Below are 23357 nucleotides of genomic sequence, written 5' to 3'. Positions count from 1 at the left end.
GAGAGATACGTCTCTGGAATGATACCTGTCTGGTCCAATATGGCCGCTTTCACCTTTTCATAGTCCAGGGCATCCTGGGGGTCAAGGTTGCGGTGGGCCAACTGGGCTGGCTCCATCAAATAAGGGCTTAGAAGCGTAGCCCAGTGTCCTGTGGGCCATCGTGCAGCAGTGGCCATCCATTCAAATGTCTCGGGATCATCCCTGGGCCCCATCTTCATGAGCCTGAGGGGGAGGCCAGGCAGTAGAGATCCCAGGTCCGGGTCCATTAGAGTGCTGCCTTTCCTGTTGGGCTTGCTGCTGGGTGGACAACTCCCGCATCATCTCCTGTTGGTGGCTCGTCACCTGTTGCAACTGATGAGTGTATTCCTGTTCTTGTATGCCTTGTTGCTGCTGGCTTTCTAGGAGCCGTTTCAAGACTTTGTCCAACTCCATACTGGCATCGACTCCTTTTGAGTCACTAGCACTCGAGGGTAATTCAGGGAACTGCTTGTACCCCCACTTGGATAGGCTAGTTGAGGCCTCTCCTCAGGCCTAGGATGATGCCCACATTCTCCACCACATGTGACAGTGTTGGGGGAAACCCCACCCTGTGCGGGGCAAGTGCACCCACCTCTCTTAGGGAATAAGGGGGGGCATGTGTATCTTAGTTCTACGTCCCTCCCAGCCCAAGTCCATATGCTCGCCCTTATCAGCAGGGCAGTGCAGCCTAGTAGTTGGAGTCTATAAATTCACCCTTGTCACTGGACAATAAGGCCAAGGGGCCAGTGTCCGTCAATCCACTCCCTTTCACAGGGCAGTAAGACCCAGTGGCTGAAGTCAATAACTTTGCCCCTTTTAGCAGAACAGTAGGGCCCAATGGCCAGAGCCAGGAAATCCACCCCTTCTTGCATGTCAGTAAGGCCTAGTGGCCCAAGTCAATAATCTAGTACTTCCTTGCAGAGCAGTAAGGGCCAATGGCCAGAGTCAGGAAATCTATCCCTTCTTACAGGGCAGTAAGGCCTAGTGGTCCAAGTCAATACATTCGCCCTTGCCAGCAGGGCAGTATGGTCTAGCAGCCACTGCTGGGCACAGGGGGAGGGATTGCATCCCCCACCAGGGGGATACAGGTCCTCCCTCTCCACCGGACCCCAGGCTAGGGCCCTGTTAGTGGTCGTAGCACGGGCCATTGAGTCAGCGGGGAAGGTTCCAACCGAAACACACGGACTCAGAGCTGAGGCTCACTCACCAGTCAGCCGCCTGATTTCCCTGGACTGCTTCCTGCCATCATCCCTGCTCTGGGTGTCCCTGTTATCTCTAGGTTCTCCGGTCTGCCCTTTCTCCAGCGCCTCCGAACCCTGCGAGGTCTCCAGGGTTGTCTCGGTGTCTGTCTGGGCTGCAGCGACCCCGGCTTCGATAGTCCCATGTTGCCGCTGAGCCTTGGCTGGAGCATGTCCTTCGCCCAGAGCAGTCAGCCCCAACTGAGCCAAGCTGCTCTCTTTTTATACTGGTACACCTGGAGCATGCCCAGTAGGGTAAAGGGGGCATGGCTTCCTCAGCCCACAATGTAGGGTTATCCCCTTCCCATGCAGTATGGGGCAAGTGCACCCCGCCACCTATGTACATACACTAGTAATGACATGTAGGGCCAAATTCTTCTCTCCCATGTGATATTTTATAAGGTGTAAGTGACAATGTTTAGCCCTTATTATGTTGAGCAAAGAACTTAATTTAGACAATTGTTAACACAAAATTTATAATAAGAGATTTTTATCTTCCATAACACAAATTAGGACTCATACCCTCATTCACACTGAGTAGTACCACACTTCACAAGTAGTACCACTGAAATCATTCAGGCTCTTTGAGATATAAGATTCTACAAAGGGTATGTCTACACTGCAACTAAAACCCCACAGCTGGCTCATGCCAGCTGACTCAGGCTCACAGGGCAGTTTAATTGTGGTGTAGAGGTTATGGCACGGGCTGGGGACTGGGCTCTAGGACTCTGGGAGGTGGGAGGGTCCCAGATCTTGGGCTGCAGCCCAATCTGGAACATCTACACCATACTTAAATAACTCCTTAGCACAAGCCACATGAGTCTGCGTCTGCTGGCATGAGCCAGTATCAGGTGTTTAATTGCAGCATAGGCATACCCTCAGTATGAATAAGGGTGTCAGAATCTGGCCTTCATTTTGCTATCTGTTTTACTGCTCTCCATTTAGTATTGAGGTGGAGACAAGGACAGTTGCTAAATGCCAAATAACACAGAAGCCTTTACATTCCGAACCTTATATAGCACTCTACAATTAGACTTATAAAGGAGCAAAAGCAGAGATAATTTTCCTGACAGACATGAGTGAATGTTAATAAATGTTACTTGTTAACATAATAGATTTACAAAAAGAAAAGGAGGACTTGTGGCACCTTAGAGACTAACCAATTTATTTGAGCATGAGCTTTCGTGAACTACAGCTCACTTCATCGGATGCATGCTGTGGAAATCGCACAAGACATTTTATACACAGACACCATGAAACAATGCCTCCTCCCACCCCACTCTCCTGCTGGTAATAGCTTATCTAAAGTGATCATCAAGTTGGGCCATTTCCAGCACAAATCCAGGTTTTCTCACCCTCCGCCCTCCCACAAACAAACTCACTCTCTTGCTGGTAATAGCCCATCCAAAGTGACCACTGTCTTCACAATGCATATGATAATCAAGGTGGGCCATTTCCTGCAGAAATCCATGTTCTGGTGAGAGAACATCTGGTGAGAGAACATGGATTTCTGCAGGAAATGGCCCACCTTGATTATCATATGCATTGTGAAGACAGTGGTCACTTTGGATGGGCTATTACCAGCAAGAGAGTGAGTTTGTTTGTGGGAGGGCGGAGGGTGAGAAAACCTGGATTTGTGCTGGAAATGGCCCAACTTGATGATCACTTTAGATAAGCTATTACCAGCAGGAGAGTGGGGTGGGAGGAGGCATTGTTTCATGGTGTCTGTGTATAAAATGTCTTGTGCGATTTCCACAGCATGCATCCGATGAAGTGAGCTGCAGCTCACGAAAGCTCATGCTCAAATAAATTGGTTAGTCTCTAAGGTGCCACAAGTCCTCCTTTTCTTTTTGCGAATACAGACTAACACGGCTGTTACTCTGAAACCTGTCATAATAGATTTAATTTTTTTAAAAAATGATTTTTTCCATTTATGAAAAACAAAACAAATACAAAAGTGCCGGGAAGTCCTTTCTAGTGAATATCTCACCAAGGAATGAACTGGTTAAAAGTATATTGGTGGGATTTTCAAGAGTGCTCAGCATAGGTCTTACTCTGATTTCACTATTAACTTCGAATGGCAGCAGATTTCAAACAGTGCCGAAAGCCTTGAAAATCCCACCTTTAACTCCAAGTCACTAACAGGCAAAAGTCAATAAAAAAATTAAATACTGCTTAAATCCAAATTATAGAATTAAATTAGGTCTAAAGAGTGCATAGAGTTCTGCATCGGCCCTTTGCACTGGAGTGAATTTCATCCCAAAAGAAGAGATAGGTTAGCAAATCAAAATATATTTACTAACCACTGAAGCTCTCTTAACCAAACACCTTGATTAGGAAAGAGATTTGTTATAAGAATGATGTATGTGTTGGTGCAAAAAAGGCATCCTTGTGGAATGTCTTTTTTTCCTACTTTTGCTGACATTTACCATCAAAACAGACACAAAAGACTTAATAAGTGAAAAACCAACACACTATGGCAAATAGAGAAATCTAGACAAAACATTACGAAAAATGCTAATGGGGGGGGCCTGATCCCAAGCCTACTGAAGTTAATGGGAGCGCTTCCACTGATTTCAATAGGTTTTGAATTGGGCTTATTGAGAAAGTGCTGGTAATAACATTCCAATTTCTCTTTTTCCTGAATGCACTCATTACCTCCAGTCCTAGTCAGGGAACTCCTCAGTCTATTCAAATCTGGGGGCTGAGGGTACTCCACAAATGGCTGTACCGTGTCACAGAGGATCAGGAATCACATAAATAGGAAGGAGTCTTGAGTCTTTCCCTTTATGTTTGATCTCTTCCTTTATCTGCTCTCATCAGTGAGTCCACAACCCTTCCTACCCAGAACAAATGGTATGTCTATACTTGAATTTTTAGTCCTTTTTAAAACAGGTGTTAATTAACACATGTTAACAAACACAACTGTGAATTCTAGTGTAGACACACTACTGTTTTTGCTTAACCCTAGACGGCAACAATGTGAGCCAGTGCAGACTAGGGTTAAATAAGATCAACAACAAACTTTTATGTCCTGTTTATCCTGGAATTTACAACGGAGTAGGTTAACGCATGTTAAGGTTACAATTTCAATATTTTAGAAGCCATTTCCAATTCTGCTCCCAAATTATCCAGTCCTGTAGGTGGCACCATGGCAGAGGTACAGCAAGCACCCTATAAGATTAGAGTGTTACCTTTGCCATACATGTCACCATCAGCAGCTCAGGGCCTAGAAGCCAGCATTGGCTCATAAACGTAATTCTTCCTGCCAGAAGTGCAATGTGCTGCCAAAGGTCTGGTTGTCTCTTATTTCTGAAATATTCTATCCGGCTGCCTGGAACGGCTGAAACCAAGAAATCCAAATGGTTTAATGATACGAAATGCTACAAATTAGTGTCTGTCTTGTGTTTCGCTGTAGTTTGGGGGATCAATATTAATGAAGAGAGAAGTTGTAAACATCACTAATGAGGATGAAGTGGAATATCCCAAACCATAGTGGTATGGGCTTCAGCTTCTACCAAACAAAAATGACATCTACCATTAATGGCTGCATTTTTAATCCACCAGCAATAACAACAGAGAAGTTAACGCTATTGGTAAATTTTAATAGATGATGTCATACAAAAGCACACTACTTGAAATTCAGCCCAAAGACTAAATTAAAGTCAAAGCCCTAGTCAGTTAACTGGGCTATAACATTTGAAGAATTGATTTTCTTATTTTCAGCTGTCAGACCTGCTACAAAGAATGAGTTTTAATTCTGGGGATGTTATTAAACTCCTTGCTTAACTGGCAGAAAAATGGAACTGCTAGCTGGGCAACAGTGGTGCTGCTGTCGGATTGAATGACACCTGTCAGAGTATGATGAATGACCCGCTCTGCCCCACAATCCCCTGCTCTGTCACTCAGGTGAGGGCCATTAATCTTCATCGAGGGCCTGTCAGGCCAGGCAGCCATGACGACAAAATGTCTTCTAGCATTTACCACCAAGATGCACGTAACAATAAGATATTCTCATTGTCAGAACACCACCAAATTAGCATAATTTATGATGACGTTCCTCCCCCATAGCACTCTCCCCACAAAAAAAAGAGTGGGGGATAGATGTGATTAGACAGATGGAGTGTAGGCCCAGGCTGCCAGCCACCAAGCCCCCTGCAGTGCTTGATGAGGAGTGGAGCATCTCTACAAACCAATCAAAAAGCTGGCAGTTCAATTACAGAGTAATAAAGGGACATTCATCATTCAATTAGGCACCTGTCATGGTTTCACAAAAGGGAAAACTTCTAACCTGAGACTCCAGGGAGAAGATGCTACAACCAGGAGGCAGGGAAATAAATGAAAAAAGGACAAAGTCAATTACAGGCCAACCAGACAAAAGGAAATATGTTAAAATAAAGGAAAAGTTATCCCTAGGCAAAAATCAGAAAAGTCAGATGACCTTACAAAGATTATAAACGGCCAGCATTAAAAGTGCCATGCCATGATACTCCACAACACAGACACTATTGAATTTCCCCTTTACAAGCTTCGCTGAATGTTGTCAAGAAGAAAGCTTTAGGGAAATGGGATTGTTTTATACCAGGATATTGCTACTGAAATGACATGCTGCAGACATAGCTGATGTATAGAAGAGCTGTGCCTACGCAGCTCAGCTTGTTGCTGTACATTACTTGAAAAGGAAAAATAAACCCATGTTTACAGCATACATGTTGAAAACGTTAGTAATTTTGTTAACCATCAGTAACAATAAGTGAACTCTATCAAAGAATCACGAAAACACCATATCCCAGCCAAGAAGTAATTAAGCTGAAGATCACAGAGAAACTGAAAAGAGCATATTTTATTCAAAGTTCTCTTGCTGAACTCATATTGTTCATAATCTATAGCACCATGAACATCTAAAATGATAACACAGAAAACATTAGGATATTTGAGGGACAAAAACTAGATATTCTGTGGAATTATGCTGTTGTATGGCTGCAGATAAGAGATTTAAGATTTTTTTTATAATAGAAGACTGCCGAATAGTTGCATGCATAATCAACTTGGTTAAGTTGATTACTTGCTTGTTAACAAGGCTTACGCTATACCATGATTCAGTTCTTAGATTACAGGAGTAGAAAAGGTAGAGTTGGATAGATAATGCAAGAATTTATTAAAACATATTCTTTTTACTCAGTGATGAAAGAAATGGTGTGACAATTATTATTTGATCATCTATAAAGGATAAAATTTTCAAGTGAATAATTAATTTAAGAATCCAAAATCAGATTTTCAAACATGACCTAGAAATTTAGGACCCTGAATTTCACTGAAAGTCAAGGGGATTTAGGCTTCCAAGTGCCTGGGTTATTTTTGAAAATGGACTCAGGCTATGAAGTCACTTAGGCACTTTTGAAAATTCCATACGCAAACGTATTCAAAAAATAAAGAAAATCTATTTGTGAACAACTTTTTTTTTTTGTAAATTGACAGGCAAAATGCTTGTTAAATAAACTGTTTGGGATTATTATAAAACCAGCTCTAAATGTGGGCTATTATTGTACTGCAGTATTTCTCTACATGGCTGTTCACAGGAGGCACTGTCATTATGCCGTGTTTTCTTTACAAGAGGGTCTAAGTCTACAAGAGGGTGCAAAATAAGCAAATGATCTGTGTTCTGAAAATTTCCTCCCATGCCTTTTGCATTTACATTCCAGTTCATAATCAAGTTCTGATGCGGCACAACAAAGAGGCTAACAATGCTTACATACCTCTCTCATGGGGGTGCTGCGAAGATCAATCAGTCAATGTTGTCAAGTGGCTTAAAAATTAGAAGCTCTACATAATGTAAATGCTAGTCATAGTACTGTGCATTGTTTCCACTACACTTCTTTGAAAGAGTCATCATAATCTATTGTGTCAGTTCTTCCATACTTCTAGCAGGGGCATTTTCTTCTCTTCTATATAATTACAAATGCAATTATTAGTTTACAACCACCCTCACCATAGGTGCAGGCACTAGGGGTGCGGAGGGTACTGCAGCACCCCCCGACTTTAAGTGGTTTCCATTATATACAGGGTTTACAGTTTGGTTCAATGGCTCTCAGCACCCCCACTATTAACATGGTTCCAGCACCCCTGATCCCTACCACCGAAAAAATGAACAAAAAGAAGAAAACATTAACACTACTGAACTGGAGACCCACTGACCCCAAAATATCTAGCCTTAGACCTATGGTGGCTCCCATCCAGACTAGTCACACTGTCAGAGATTTCAGCTCAGGAGAGCAGGGGTGATTCAGCAAAGGTGTATGGTGGCATTGGTCCTTGAGGTCTTGCATGCTCAGTCTGGTTTACTGTGCAATTATCTGCAATTTCAAGGCAGAGCTCTGGAGACCAGGTTACAAGGCCAAAACAAAACAACAAATTATTAATGCCAGGTAGATAACCTTTAAAAACTCCCAAGGAATTTTAAAATACCTGCACTAGAGAAACAAGAGGATACTAATTTAGCCCCACAAACTCTGAGTAGTGAAACTTCCCACATCTCCTTCCTGGCCTATAAAAAAAAGATCCCTGTTCTATGAAAATCATGGGTCTTCATTCTAAAATTCAGAAGTTATTATTAGGTTCTGGTCTGTAAAGTCTTTTATCAGAGACACACCATCTATTTTGTGGAGTAAAAGAGCCCTAATGATCTCCATAACTAGCACCTTCAGATCTTTGGGAACAATTTACTGTGGCTTGGTTCAGCTCCAGGGTGAGTGAACAACATTTAATCCTCCACCATGAACAGGCTTTTACATTAGAAAATGTCACCACAATAGCAGACTCTGCTGGTGCTATTGTATTCCCAGTCATTATTTTTAGTTCAAATTTTGTGTATTTTAGAACTCTCGAAAATCAGCTTTTCATTGCAACTTGCTGGATTTTACAGACTAAACAAGAAATATGCAGATGACCTGCAATTGCAAGATGGCTGCTTTTAACAAATATGATTAGCAGGGGCTGTCCAAGCAGTTATTTGGCTTATTAAGTCTTAATAATCCAGGCACATTTATATGAATGCAACACAAATGGCAGACTCTTCAGATTCCCATTCTTGTTGCTATGAATGCCTGTTTGGCTGCTTTGAGAAATACAATTTCCTAGGAAGGAAATGCTATGAGGGGAACATGTCAGTGAATCCACGAAAGGAAAATGAGGATAAAAAAAAGTAATCATGTTGAGACAAAAAGGGAAGACAGCAAAGTATCAGGACTACAGCTGGATGAATAATTGATGAGCTGGTGGCCTAAGAGTGAGTTTCATTAATATTATCCTGCAGGTTCATTAAGTACTGTTCCAGGCTCATCTTAGAAGGTTCCTCCTGAGTTTTGATTAGGCACTGAAAGTCTTTTGCTTAGACATCAGAACTTCAGACCTTTGGTTATGACAACTGCTTTCTAAGCCCCAGTCCCTTCAGCCTAGCACCTTTTGGAGCTGTTTTCTATTCCCCTCCCACTAATCACAGATCCCTAACCATGACAGCAAGTCTTAGTAAATAATATATCAAGATAAATGATAATTGTTCTGTTTTAAGTGTCTCCTAATGAGCACCATAAATTAAAAATTAATATTGCAAAGACTGTGTGAATAGCATCAACGCTATAAACACAGCAGCAGGGATCACAAATGCAAATGAAAGTAAAACACCTCCCTTATCCTCCCTCCGTCCCCCCAGCCCCGATATAGAAAAAAATCCCAGAGCCAGCAGATTGTTAGGCATTACAAAGCTAATAAATGACTTTAATGAAGTTCTGTAACAGGCAATTCCTTCCTATTTTTTTTCATATTTGCTCTTTCTGGTTATTTTACAGTCTCTCTAGAATTGTTTGTTTCTCTCATTAGGTGCAATAATAATTTTAAATTTAAACATGCTTGTGGAACAAAAAAATATTGAATAGACTATTTAACAGATTGTTGGTCCTGATGATCATGTAGGAAAGCTAAAGCGATTTGGCAGTAGCCATTCTGTTATATGATGTTATTATTATTGTGCCTCCTATTCAAGGAGTGCATTCAAATGGTGTCTTTTTCTGGGTGAGTGAATAAGGTACACTTAGCTATGCCCTTGTACCTCCAAATGTCAGTGAGACACAAGGATGCAGCTGAGCTGCATGACAGAATCTTTCCTTTTTTCTGGACCATATATAAAATAGATAACTTCTTAAGTCTAAACCTAGCTGAACTATTTGTACAGTTAATGGTTGACCCATTTGTGAACTGATTCCAACCACCTTCATGTGCATTCCTTATTAGTAAATATTGGGCAGCTACACGGCATGAATAATTTTCAGAAAGTCTGTTATTGCCAGACTGCTTTGACTACTGCATTCCATGATTGGTCTTGTGTGGCATCCCATAGCATTGTTCCTGCACACTGATTAGCTGACAAGCTTTTTAAAACAGGAGAATAACATACAAAAGCCAGCAAATACCGTACAACTCAATTTGGTATAATTTTTTGGATGAATGAGAAAATTCTTGACACTTATAGAATGTACATTTTCACAAATACACAACAGTTGTCCAAATCCTACTGAATAATTAATAATATCACCCCAGGAATTATAGCAAATCAAACCTGGCCCTTTAATTCACAAAAAAGTTTGTATTCATGCTGTGCTTTTATTAATGTAATCATTTTAATCTTCTATAATTGCTTCATGCAGGGTCAGATGATCCCAGCTCAGCCAAAAATATTATCGTTGAACCCTTTGCAGTTCAGTTTTCTCTTCCTTCTCCTCTCCATCCGGTTTCATCTTCTGTTAGTTGTTTAAAAGGGATGACATTTTGCTTGCCGCTTAGTTGCCTACCTCTCTGCCAGGACTTCACATATAGTGGTAGGCTCTTTACTGCTGACCTGTGTATAACCGATGCCTTTAGGGCAAATATATGCCAGTAAGTTCTCTTTACCAGCTCTCCAAAGCCACACAGCTCATTGGGTAGAACTACCAACACATTGGCCTGCTACCCTCTCGCTCCACTTTCTTTCTGCTTCTCCGTTTTTTCTTGAGATATGGTTGTGAGGTAAGGAATGTGGACAGACAACAACCAGATGTCAGCCGCTAAAATAGTAAAAGGACAAGGGAATTGGGTTGCTGAAGCAGACAAGAAAGACAGGAATTATGGGGAAGAGGTTCCTCATCATTCACCCTCCATTTTTAAAATTATGGAGGCACCAGTCATGGCTCCATACTTAAAGGTGAATTGAGCTTTGTACTTACAGTACAGACTCAACTCTTCGTTACAGAGGAAGAATGCACTGCATTCTACCCAAACTTACAGCACTTACAGAATTATTTTGCTCAGAAAATACAAGTAAATATGTTAATTAGTTTATGAATTCAGGCTAATTTTTAAAAATGAAGCAACTTAGCCTTCTGCTGCCCTTTTTTGTCCCAAATGATAATAAGAATGGAATAATACAGAGTCTTCAAACTTTCCATACTGCAAAACTCATTGAAATTTTACACAGAGCCTACATCAGAAAAAATTAGCTTGCATCTAAACTAAGTTATTAATGATTGTTTTATCTAATTGTTATTCTAACGCAGTCTATGGATCAGGCTAGTTCAACAGCTCAGAACACTCTGAACTGAGGCCATTGTGACATCAGAGGTAACTCAACCAATCATCACTCTTCCTTTACAGCTTATCTGCATGACAATTCTACTGACTAATAAATCAACGCTATGAGAGAGACTGGACCCAGTTGTCAGGAGTTTTTAATAGGTAGATGATTTGGCCCCAACCGTCACTGCTCCTTAAAGGTTCAGTGGCTGCATGCTCGCCTAGGTAGCTGTGCTTGAAAGGCTCCCACTGGAACTCCTCCCTTGGCTTCTCTGCCAAGAAGAGCTGAGATAGGAGAATAGGGAAAACCCTCAAAGCAGAGTCATTGGGACCCAGTGACTAATGCGTCTTTAAAAACTAGCTTTATCTAATCTGGGGCCACAAATACTAAAATGCATCAGCGGTAATTGTTTGCTTATTTCATGGCATCTCTACAGGGCAGAGTTAAGGTTGCTTGTGTGCCCCAAATGTCCATTTCAAAACTTTAGCACGTCCGGATTTCTTTTAAAGATTATCTTAACTCTGAACTCCCCAGATTTATCATTTTGGGGCTGGGATTAATTGAAATGTCCCTGTAATAACAGTGATCCTTAAATTATTGATAGGTACGGTACTCTCAATCTTAACTCTATTTTAATGTCGTATTTGTTTGGCAATATACATTTGTGTGGGGACCCTCAGCTGGCGTTAATCTGTGCAGTTTCACTGAAGTTAATGGAGCTATACCAAATTTGCATCAATTTAGGATATCGCCTTATAGATTTTCTGTAATTAATTTTTTAATTCATATAGAGAAAACTATTGCCTCTTGAAATTATGAAACGTGGCTTTGCTCATTACACCTAAGTATAACTCCCCTTTTCAACCAACAATGGATTTGCAATACTCCTCTCAAGTTTGGTCTGTAATGAAGACACCTGCTCACTAGGAAATGAGCTGAGGCCACCAACTCATTTCACATATCCATTGAACAGCTGTCACATGATAACAACTTCCAGGCACTACTGATCTGTGACAAATCTGAACCAATGACCTAGAGGTGAAAGGTGCTGTATCTAATTACCAATCCCCTAAAAGCCCAGGACTAAGTTATTTAAAAACAATTTACAAATAGGTGCACAAAAAACAAAATCAAAAGCCACATAACCTAAAAGTTATATTATGAACAATATAATAGCAATATCATTCAGATTGGGAAAAAATAGAACTGAAATAAATCCTCCCCACTGCCATCCTTTCTCTGTCCTCTGTGTATGTGAAGAAAGGAGAGATAATAGGTAATGGGGGAGAATGAAACAAATCTTCCGTCTTCTTTCCCCCCTTGTCATTTCCACAAGAAACAAGGATATTCATGCAAGGTTGCCACTAAGAAAAGAAAGAGGCTTATTTCATGGCCTCACATGAATTCATCAATGTAAACAACACTTTCCTTGGAAACAGCTATATGTAAAGCATAAAAATATCCTTAGGCTGGGAAGTAAGACATTTGCTCTGGCTGCAGGTTCAAGAAACCAGCCATTTCGTGATTGTGAGGCTGAGGAAGTGAGCTGCAATACTAGCCAGGCAAAGTACATTTGAAGAACAGACTTTTCTGTACTTTGATTCTGTTCCAGTCACGTTATTTCGTGATGCCACCAGTAAGCAGCATCGGGAAAGAGACACCCTCCCCTAATTTTTAAAATCAATGTCTCTGCAGTAGGATTCTTTATTCATTTCTGTCCAAATGCTAAAAAAAAGTCTAATTTTCAAAGTAATATGCTGTTCAGCCAGTGTGATAATCTGCTGCAATCCTTTTATAATTACAATGATGCCTCTTTGCAGAGTAGTACAATTCGAACTGTACGTGTAATAGGTATACATGAAATGAGGGGAAAGAGGGTTATTAAAAATAAGTCACTGAAAGTTGACTTACTTCTTTAGGCTCCAGAATGTGCCATGCTAAACCCTCTGGGTCTAGAGAAACATGGACTGCATGCTCCGGGCTGTGTGGCAGCTTGCCATCCATCTGCCCATCTTGCCAACATCTTCCTCTGTCTTGCCCGAGAGAATGATAGCTTGGTAAGAAATAATCTAATTCTATAGTAAACAAGAAAGATCACGTGAGTCCTAATTTCAAACAGAAATATATAGGAATGTTTCTGTAATCTTTCCAGTGGTTTTAAACATTTCTACCCAGACTACTACCCTTCCTGAAAAACATGAATGCATGGTAATATGATGTCACTCTGCAGACAAATGCAGACATTATGCACTCAACAATAGCTCTCACACAGCTGTTACATTAGCGTCTGCTGTAAATGCTGCGCTCACCACCGAAGGTGCAGAGAACTTCATGGCAAGGGACTTGCTGCACAGAGGTTCTGTGGCCCAATGGATAGGGCAATGGCATGGGAGTCAGGCAATGTGGGTGCTATTCCTGACTCTGTCACTGGCCTACTAAGAGACCTTGGACAACTCTCTTTACATCTCTGTGCCTCAGTTCTCTCATTTGTAACAAAAGGAGGTAACGATACTAACCTCCTTTGTACAGTACCTTGAGATCCATCCATAAAAGCTAGGTTATATTATTATTACTGCAAGAGTACAGGAGGCCAAGATCAGGGGAATGTACTCCCCATGCACTGGGGAGGTCTCCTTGTGGTCCAGTATTCAGGATGTTTTTATCAGTGGGACAGCTAGGATATTCGGGGCAAAAGGTGAAGGATCTATCACTATGCTGATCCTTTGGTTATTTCCCCCCACAGATTGGGTATACTGCAGCTGTGGAAATTACTACAACCCTGAGGCCACTGAAATGGCTGCAGTGAGGCTCTGCTGCTACTCTGAAATCTTGGAGGAAGGATTTATTTCTCCCTGACGCCAGTGGATCTCCCTGGAGCATAGCCTGGCTATTCAGGCTGTGTGCTGGGAACAGCATTTGCCCCATTGAGAGGGAATTGACCATGACACAGCGGGTTAGCCGGTACTCTTTTCAAAAAGACCCATGTAATTTTTATCTTACACTTGGACAGCTGCCAGAGACAGGCAGAAGGGGACTGGGTTTAACATAGCCTTTGAAGAATAGCACATTCAACAGTGCAGCACCCACGATACTGCAAAGCCAGTATACTTGAGCTCAACCATCTTCCCCACAGGTAAAAGTGCTGCAAAAGGCACTCAGCCGTGGGTGCAAAATAGAAGCCGAACTGAAATATACAGCTTCTCTTAAAGTGTTCATCGCCTGTATGATATCACACAGACCCTCTTTAGCATGTAAAAACTTTTATGGATAGCAGACATGCACAGCTGTTTAAAGATTTCTGAGCTATTTAGTGGAACTGCATCATAATGTACTAAATAGCCTAACTTACATAAGTGAAAAGTGAAGGTTGCAAATATGAGCAAAAAAGAATCATGGTATGCAACTCCTAGGAGTTCTCCTGGTTCCCATTAACTTGCTCAGACTGCACGTACAACATACTAATGCGAGAGTAATTGACAGCGTTTCAGTATGTGCCATGCGGACAAGTTAAGGTAACTATGGGAAGCTGCTATTAGCATCTCCTGACTGTTGGGGTTTAAATTTGCAAACTCAATTTTGCATTAACATAAATTATGGCGTGTTATGAATTTGTGCGTTTGTTTACTGGGGGGGAGGGAAAGGAGGAGGAGAGAAAAACTGTAAATAAGCGAGCTGCAGCATTAAAGCACTAATTGCATAACTCCACAGCGCGGAGACAATTGTTCAGCTCGGATCCTAACAGAAAGTTTGAAGTGGAAATTTGTACACACAAAGGTGGACTTTTAATCACTTATAACACTGCTGTTAAATAAAACTGTGAGTTGTCAAACTGACTATACCTCACTGCAGTAGCTGAGTTTTAGAGGCTATTTCTCTACTGTGTTACACTGGTTTAACAGAGTGAAGAATCATGCTCAATCAAATATCTACTGAAGTCAGTGGGAGCAGTGGCAGAGTCAGGTTTTCAACCAGCAGGGGAGATGCGTCATTGGTCATTGAGCTAGAGAGTAAGGCCGCCCCGCATTCATGCCACGGTGGTGGCTCCTCTCCTGTGAGGCTGGACCCAGTTCCCCACTCCCAGCATTGCAACCTGGCCCATGGGATTGCAGCATCATTCAGGTTTGGTCTGGCTGCTCCTCCAGGGCCATAATTTGAGTGAGTGGCATTGCAACATAGTGCATGGAATCACAAGTGCAATGTGTGCACCATGTTATAATGCCTGGAGCAGGGAGGCAGTCCCAGTCTCTTGGGACAGGAGTTGCTGCTGCCAGGTGAGTGCTGGATAGGCTTGCTCACCAGCCCCTTGTGAATTGCACCACTTATACACCTAAACACTGCTGGGTGGGAGAGGCAGTTGACCTATTAGTTCCACCACTGAATGGGAGTCTTTATATTGACTTCAAGGATTAGTTCTTAAAAACAACTAGATTTTATTTATCTGTAAGCAAAGAAATTCTTAAGAATTATTTTAAAGAGGAAAAAAACAATATTTTTCTGCTGACCTAATCTATAAGTAGTTGAACAGATTTTCCTTAAAATAAGTCATCATCATCTTTGGTCTAATGTGAAGAATCAGTCCAAAAGGAACCATTTTGGAGCAAGCTGTAAGTGAAAAGAAACAGGCTATAATGTGAGTTGAACTGCAACCTTAACTATAGTGTTTGCTATCATGAACGCTGTTACAACAGATGTGCCGTTGCACCTTGGGATGAATTCATTATGGCCTGAGAAACATAATCATGCCATTCAGACCATCTTTTGTCCATATGCTCATGTGGTTTACACCCTTGGTTTACTGGCATTGTACTTGGTTGTAAAGCAGGAGACTCCCAGAATCATAATTTGTATTTATTGTTACGGCTCAGGAGAATCCCTTTGTAGCCTGGATTTGCATTACAGAAGACACTCCCTTTTTGGAAGGGGGAGGGTCTGCACCATAGGCATCATAATCCTAGTACGAACACTTAATATCATTTACGTAAATTAGAAAAAATTGAAACTCTGACAGAACTAAAAAGAGAGCATAAGTAAAGCTTGAACATGGCAGCCAAATTTAAAATGAAAATGAAAGGTACTGTGGGCTACTGTTCAGGACATTTTAGTGCTATAAAAATGTAGATTATATTGCTATTTTACCCCATAATTTATGAGATGAATATTGTAATTCACTGAATGTCACGACTTATCTTTTATTCATATAGTTACTATCCCATTACCAAAAAGGGAGGTTTGTCAAAGGTTAATTATTTTAAATTGCTTAGGCAAATTTATTTTGATTTGTACATTTTTTTTGGAATAATCAAAGGTCTATATATTCATAAATCCTTATGAAGTTTCATTTTTAAAAAATAATATTTGTTCATGAAGCAGATTAAACAAGTGCTTTGGTAATGTCTGAAAAAAAGTATGTTTTTACCTCTAGGCTGAAGCTTGCAAAGAATTGTCAATCTATTTCCCTGCCCCCTTCATTCCACGACTGTTCTGGTGGACTTATAATAAAATGCCCCCATCTTTACAGCTGCCTTGTCTTCACCATTTGTCGACTTATCCAAATGTTACTGCTTGTAATAATCCATGATTGGGAGCTCTCTGGAGCAAGGACTGTTTTCCTTGGTTTTATAGTGCCTAGCACAATGGATCTCTGATCAATGTTTCCAGGTGCTATCACAATATAAATAGCAACAATCACAACAATGCTTTGAAGCACAAGTCATTCAGCAATTGCTCATAGGCCACAGAGCCTTGCACCTTTAAATGTCTAGGTTCCAACGCCAAAAGGATGATAGCGACTGAAAGTTGTTACCAACACAAGGAGCTGTTCAGAGTCCTCTGCAGGGATTAAAGTAATTTAAAGGACTTCCTGGTACACCGGAATCCTGAGCAGGGAGAACCAGAAGAGGCATGGCCTCAACCGGAAGAGGCGGTGCCTTTAAAGCCCCAGGCCCTTTAAATTGCCACCAGAGCCCCACTGCTGGAGCCCCCGGGTAGCAGAGGCAGCCAGGAGCCCTGGGGCTTGGGCGATGATTTAAAGGGCCCGGGGCTCCCGGCAGTGGCCACAGCCCTGGGCCCTTTAAATTGCCGTCCGAGCCCCGGGCCGCCACCGCTACCCCAGGGCTCTGGCAGCAGGGCTTGGGCGGTGATTTAAAGGGCCCAGGGCTCTGGCCGCCACTACCGCAGCGGAGCCCTGGGCCCTTTAAATCGCCGGCCTGGGGAAGCCAGTGTGGTCGGCGGTGTACCGGCTCTTGTCGGTACACCTTACTGGACATACCGGCTTACTTTCACCTCTGGTCCTCTGTGAAATGAGTTGTTAGTCTAGTTCAAGTAGACAGCTTTTCATGTCACAAAACATGCGGTCAAGAATGTGAATTCTTAAGGGCAAACAAATGAAAGGATACGGAGATTGAACTAGCCTCCTTCCTCCAAAGAGGTGGAATAAGACAGAAGCACATTGGGAAGGCAGGAACACGCATTATAAAGCAGGATCAATACTCCCAGGAAGCCTGTGAGAGACGCAGGAACAGAACGTGGCTCTCATATGTCCCCATACTGCTTTAAGCCCCAAACCATCCTTCCCCTTGAACAACTCACTTAACCTATTTCTGTGTCTCAGCTTCCTCGTCTATAAAGTTGAGATAAAAATACTTGCACCATTGGTGTGCCGGAAGTTTAAACTAATTCATGACTGCAAAGTGCTCTGAGATCCTCAGACTGAAGGTGCTATGTAGGTGCTAAGTACAGTAGTAATAAATAGTAATAATTATTAATATTACTGAACCTCTGCCGAGCCCACTTTCCTTGTAAGAAGAAAGAGGAAACTTCAGGTTCTAGTGCTGTTCATCTGGATCCTTTCATAAATGGTAGAGTATTTTCTAAATGTAATGATGCTGGTAGATGGCAACATTCCCTGGAAAAGGAATTGTACTGGGACATGGCAAGGGAGGTATGTTTAATAAAGTTGCTATTGGGCATAATTATGTATTTTAGGTTACTTTGAGGTGTACACAGTGGGCCAGCACCAAACATAGGAATAAAGTATACTGCAGCATGGATCTTCCAAATCTGGCATAACCATCCTACAGTCCACCTGCAGTTAGTTTATTATTTAGTTACTCTTCTTAACCACTGAGCCACAGTAAAGGGACAGTCACCAAAACTGGAGAAGGGAGAAGTAAGTGTACCTCCCCCATGCCAGCTGAGTTCCACATTCTAGAAGGGGGATTTGCGATGGGGCGGGAAGTGGGGAGGGAAGGGGAATGCTTTAGCTGCTCTACCTCGGGCTTTTCTGCCACAGCAGAGCCACTTTACAATTGTATTGACACTCCATAGCTGTCCTGAGTGCACAGCCTGAGGTGGGGGATGGAATGAATCTGTGTTTGCCCACGCTACACTGGACACTGCCCCTTACCAGGCAGTGCTGCCCACTGTTTGAATTATGCTGGCTCCCTCTATGCTGCCTTACTGTCAGGGAGATTGTAGCACTTTTTGTCACTGTCCTCAGGGAATTTTGTGCCTTGGGGGACCACTGCCAGGGGTCTGCTTTGGTTTCTGTCGGAGGAGACACTGGTCTGAATTTACCCCAATACATTTAAGTGAGGTAGTTAGAAACAGCAGAGTCCTATTGTTTGAGATCTACAGTCCACAACCTTTCATGTTTTCAAACAGCTCTTGGACAATATTAGGAGTGGAGGGGAGAAAAAACTCAGGGGAAACAGCTGATTAGTTTCTGGCAAGGAGGACCAAACATCTGCTTCCAACAAAAGACATCTGCATATTTCACATTTATTTTTCATAATTTACAGAAGCAACCTGCCAAAATTGAGCAAGGGAGAATAAACTAGCACATAATTAGCTAAAGTTTGCTTGCTTTAGAAGTTATTAGCATGAAGCCCAGTAGCTCACCTGGGAGGACATCAAGGAATGTAGATAACTACAGTTTGATTTTGTAAATTCAATTTTCTGTCTTGTGTGCCAGGCCAAAAAGACTCAATGTTGCCACGCATGTAGGGGGATGAACGAGGGTGCCAATTAATGCACAATCCAATGAATGTTGTGATGTCCCCGTGTCAAGCACTGTACAGCTGTCTCACAGGCATCGATAACATTGTTTATTAAATAAGGTTTGATTAGACAGAAGGTTTTTGCTACAGCTACTTAGTACAGCAGGCTACTCTTTAAAAAAATAGTCTTTTAATCAGGAGGGTGCACTATGCGCTGTGTGTACAGATGGCACAGTGAGTGCTGCTATATTGGGCTTGTGGATTTTTGAGGCATCCAAAAATCTTTTGTTAAACACTGAAAATTGTAATTCTTTGCCCAGGTGATAGTGTGTTTAGAATTTGTGATGAAAATGGAAAGTGAAACACAAAATGAATTATATGATTGGCCTTCATGTTTACCAGGGGAATAAATACAGCAAATTATATTACTTTGGTGAACTACACCTTCTCAATTGAATTTCAAACTCTGCAAGGTCATTAGTGCATTTGACAACTACAGTAGAACCTCAGAGTTACAAACACCAGAGTTATGAACTGACTGGTCAACCACACACCTCATTTGGAACCAGAAATACATAATCAGGCAGCAGCAGAGATCAAAAAAAGAGAAAGAAAGCAAATACAGTACAGTACTGTGTTAAACGTAAACTACTAACAAAATAAAGGGAAAGTTTAAGAAAAGACTTGACAAGGTAAGGAGACTGTTTCTGTGCTTGTCTCATTTAAATTAAGATGGTTAAAAGCAGCATTCTTCTTCTGCATAGTAAAGTTTCAAAGCTGTATTAAATACAATGTTCAGTTGTAAAGTTTTGAAAGAACAACCATAGCGTTTTGTTCAGAGTTATGAGCATTTCAGAGGTATGAACCTACATTCCTGAGGTGTTCGTAACTCTGTAAAACCCGTTCAACAGTATTAGAGTGGAGAAGGAAGAGCATTAAATACTGAGTCAAATCTTGAGGTTTTGAAAGTCAGTTTTGAAGTCAATGAGTGTTTTGTCCTAAAAAAGGAATGAGTAAGAGCTGAGTAAGGCCCTCACGATTTGGCTCACTGTAACTAATACAACAAATCAGAACTTTGGTTGACATCCTGGCTCCATTGAAGTCAATGGCAAAACTCCCCCTGACTTCAGTGAAGCCAGAATTACATTCTAGAGTTGTGTGAACATTTCACAAATAGGAAGGAATTTTCTTACAAACAGAGGTTAAACCCAGTTTCATGGAATATTTTGCAAATCTTTCAGGAGAACGAGGGCTGACGATTGCCCTTCTCACTCATAGGAAGGATTTATAGTTTCAGACAAAAATCATGCAAGACTTACTCTCTGGGACTGAGTACTGCTTTGAGTTTCAGATTTAATTGAAACTCAGAGTAAAATTCACAGAATGCAAACTATACTACCCAAAAAGTTCTGCAGAACCCCACCTGAACCCAAACTGCCAAATATGGCACTGATCTAAAAGACATTTAGAAACCTTCAATCTGGGTGTTGTGGATTGACTCTGTGTTATGGGATGTATTCAAACACTGGATCCAAACACCCTGAAATTTTTGGAAAAATCATATTTGAGATTGTATTAATTACACCCAAATTCAGGAGTGTTTAAGTCTATGGTCTTGATTCTGTAATAACTCTTGATTTACAATGGTGTAACTTAAGGGGACAGATTCTGATCCAAATGTGGATACCTACCTTTATTTTAAAATATTGATAGAAAAATTCTCTCTCTCTTTTCTGCATATTTTACTGGAATTGGGTCACAGGATCCAAATTAGATATGATATTGTCCTAATAAAAAACAGTACACTGAGGCCCTATACCATTAACATTAACCATTATTGTAAGATGTTGTGTTTTGAACCATCACTGTAGAATACACACTATTTTTATATAAATAATACCTCTCACTTATATAGCACTTTTTTATCTGCAGATGTCAAGGAGCTGTCCAAAGGAGGTCTGTATCTTTATCTCCATTTTATAGATGGTAAAACTGAGGCACAGGTCCATTAAGTGACTTTGCCAAGGTCAACCAGCAGTCCAATGGCAGAGCCAGGAATAGATCACAGGTCCAACAACCTATGCTTTGGCCATACTGCCTTCCATGCCTGACAGAGCAATGGGAAGTTCAACTGGTTGACAATAATTGTTATTTTTAATATTTATCAAAATTATCTAGAGCACTGGAAGATTAATTGAAATAAAATAATATCTATAAATGAGTAAGTCAAACCCACATTTTAAAAGTCTTCAATTTCAATATCTTTCAGTGGGTTTTTTTTAACATGAATGGTGCTGCACAGCCAAAGAGTGGGGTCCCATATTTAGCCACTGGAACATGGACAGTATGGGCAACTCACACTTCCCTACCAACACACCTCTGCTCTGACATGTACTCATAACCTTGAGGGCTGGAAAGGTAGTGCAGTCTTCATGCTCACTAGACCCCTGATTCATCAAAGCACATAAGCATGTGTTTAACTTCCATTAGTAGGATGGATCTCTGCTGACTCAGGATCTGAGTCACTGGTCGCTCTGCTGAGATTGCCAGTTAGTGCCAAATGCAGTGATTTTTGTGACATTGTCTAATGTCTGCTAGCAACTGGACTGAGGCCACTTACTGCTTACGCAAAGGCCTTACACATTCATCAGACAGTAACAGCTTTCAGTCATTACTGACCTGGACCAGGCGAACCAGACATGAAAAAACTACATGTTTCATTACCAGGGTGTATAGTCAATTGTTTAACTGTCAGGTAAATAGCCAGCAGAAGCTCCTATGGGCAGGAATAGCGTTTCCTTTCTGTATGGAATGTGATTAGCATAGAGTGGACACCAACAAATAATAACTAATAAAAAATTGACACTACTGATTGTAGTAAAAAATGTAAACTGTATCTCCTTAGAAAAGCACAAAAAACTTCTATGAATGTCTCCTTTTTACCATTGTTACACTTGGTCTTACTCATCCAGTTAATTTAATTTTCATGTTGCAGCAATATTCAGCCTTTTGATTGCTTTTAATTTTATATACAATAATTTATCATACATATTTTGTAATAACATTTAATTAAACATATATTAGTATAATTTAATGATCTTGCCAGTGACCAAAACTCTCCTGTGGATTAAACAGAAAAGAGGCATTGAACATAAAAAGAATGTGTGTAGTAAATAAATAAAACAGAGAGAGCCTTGCAAAGCAGGAATACAAATAAGACTTGCAAAGCCAATCTGTCACAGGAATGTTGGAAATGGGAAGAGTTTACTAATTTTAAAACATTAATCATGCACTTGCTCAGTTTATTTAGTTATCTATGTTCTTCATGTCACTCTGACTTGAAAATGTGTAAACAATTTAGAATTAAAAACCAAAAATGAAGTCACACTTGGTATTTTGCCTAGTTACATTACAATTACGTAATCTGGCTTAAAACTAATGAGCTAGAAACTTTCCATTTGAACAACTTGTGATTGAAATTATGCTCTTTCACAACTCAGTGAACTACCGACTCTCCAGTTCACTGCCATGTCTTAACTCTCTGAATCTGTTCTTACTGGCATGAAGTAAATAGACACAGGTAAACTAGTTCAGAAAAAGTAGACTCCCATCATTCCGTGGATCATAACTAGGAACTCATTAGAGGTTCTACAATGTTTGGTTAAGTGACCTTCGTTTCCTTCCCTCTGCAGGGAGACAGAACAGTTCTTACAATGTTCCCCTATTCACTCCTGATTAGGGTGGAGTGTTGCTTTGTATATACATGGGTCTGTTTGTGTATAGGCACGGCAGCCTGCTATTCTCCTTCCAAGGTTTTAGAAATAACTGGAAGATTTATTTCTTCTTCCATGTGGGATCCTTCCCAAGTTAAAGATCTTCAAGGGTGACCAGCGGGACTCTATGGATGTTCAGAAACTGACCTTTGTCATCCTGATTCTTCAGGTGGGTGTGCTCATTGCTGGACCTGCTACTACAAATATGCCATGTGTAAACTATCATAGGTGGCTTGCCCGTTCCCCCATTGGAGAAGAACGTGACCCAGAAGCTTTTCTGCTTCTGTCTATTTAAACGTTAATCACTCTTGAGCTAAGACACCCCACAGTGTTACAAGGTATATGGAATTCTCCAATCTCATCAAATAATTCAAGAATACCCCATTTTACCCTGGGGAGTGACGGACACAGTGCTTAAAGATTCACAATAGTGAAGCAGAAGAACATAGCAGAGAGTTTCTGGGCCATGCTGGGGAAGCAGGCAGTTCACACATTGCTCCCACTTCTGATTCTCCCAGAAGATGCTAAGCAAGGAATCTGGAGGGAGCAGAGAAGAAGGGCAACGTTATCTTGCTGGACACCCTCAAAGATCCTTGAAGTGGCTGCCCAGCAATCTTCAGAAGAGCCAAGAGTATAGCATGCTTGCTGACTTTTGAAAATTGTATTGAGGTTGCAAAATCCTCAAGGCCTCCTGCAAGAATAAAATTAGTTGGGAAGAACCAAAGGCTGC

The sequence above is a fragment of the Chelonia mydas genome, chromosome 3 (genome assembly GCF_015237465.2).
Source record: "Chelonia mydas isolate rCheMyd1 chromosome 3, rCheMyd1.pri.v2, whole genome shotgun sequence".
NCBI lineage: Eukaryota > Metazoa > Chordata > Testudines > Cheloniidae > Chelonia > Chelonia mydas.
This window is presented reverse-complemented; position numbering follows the sequence as displayed.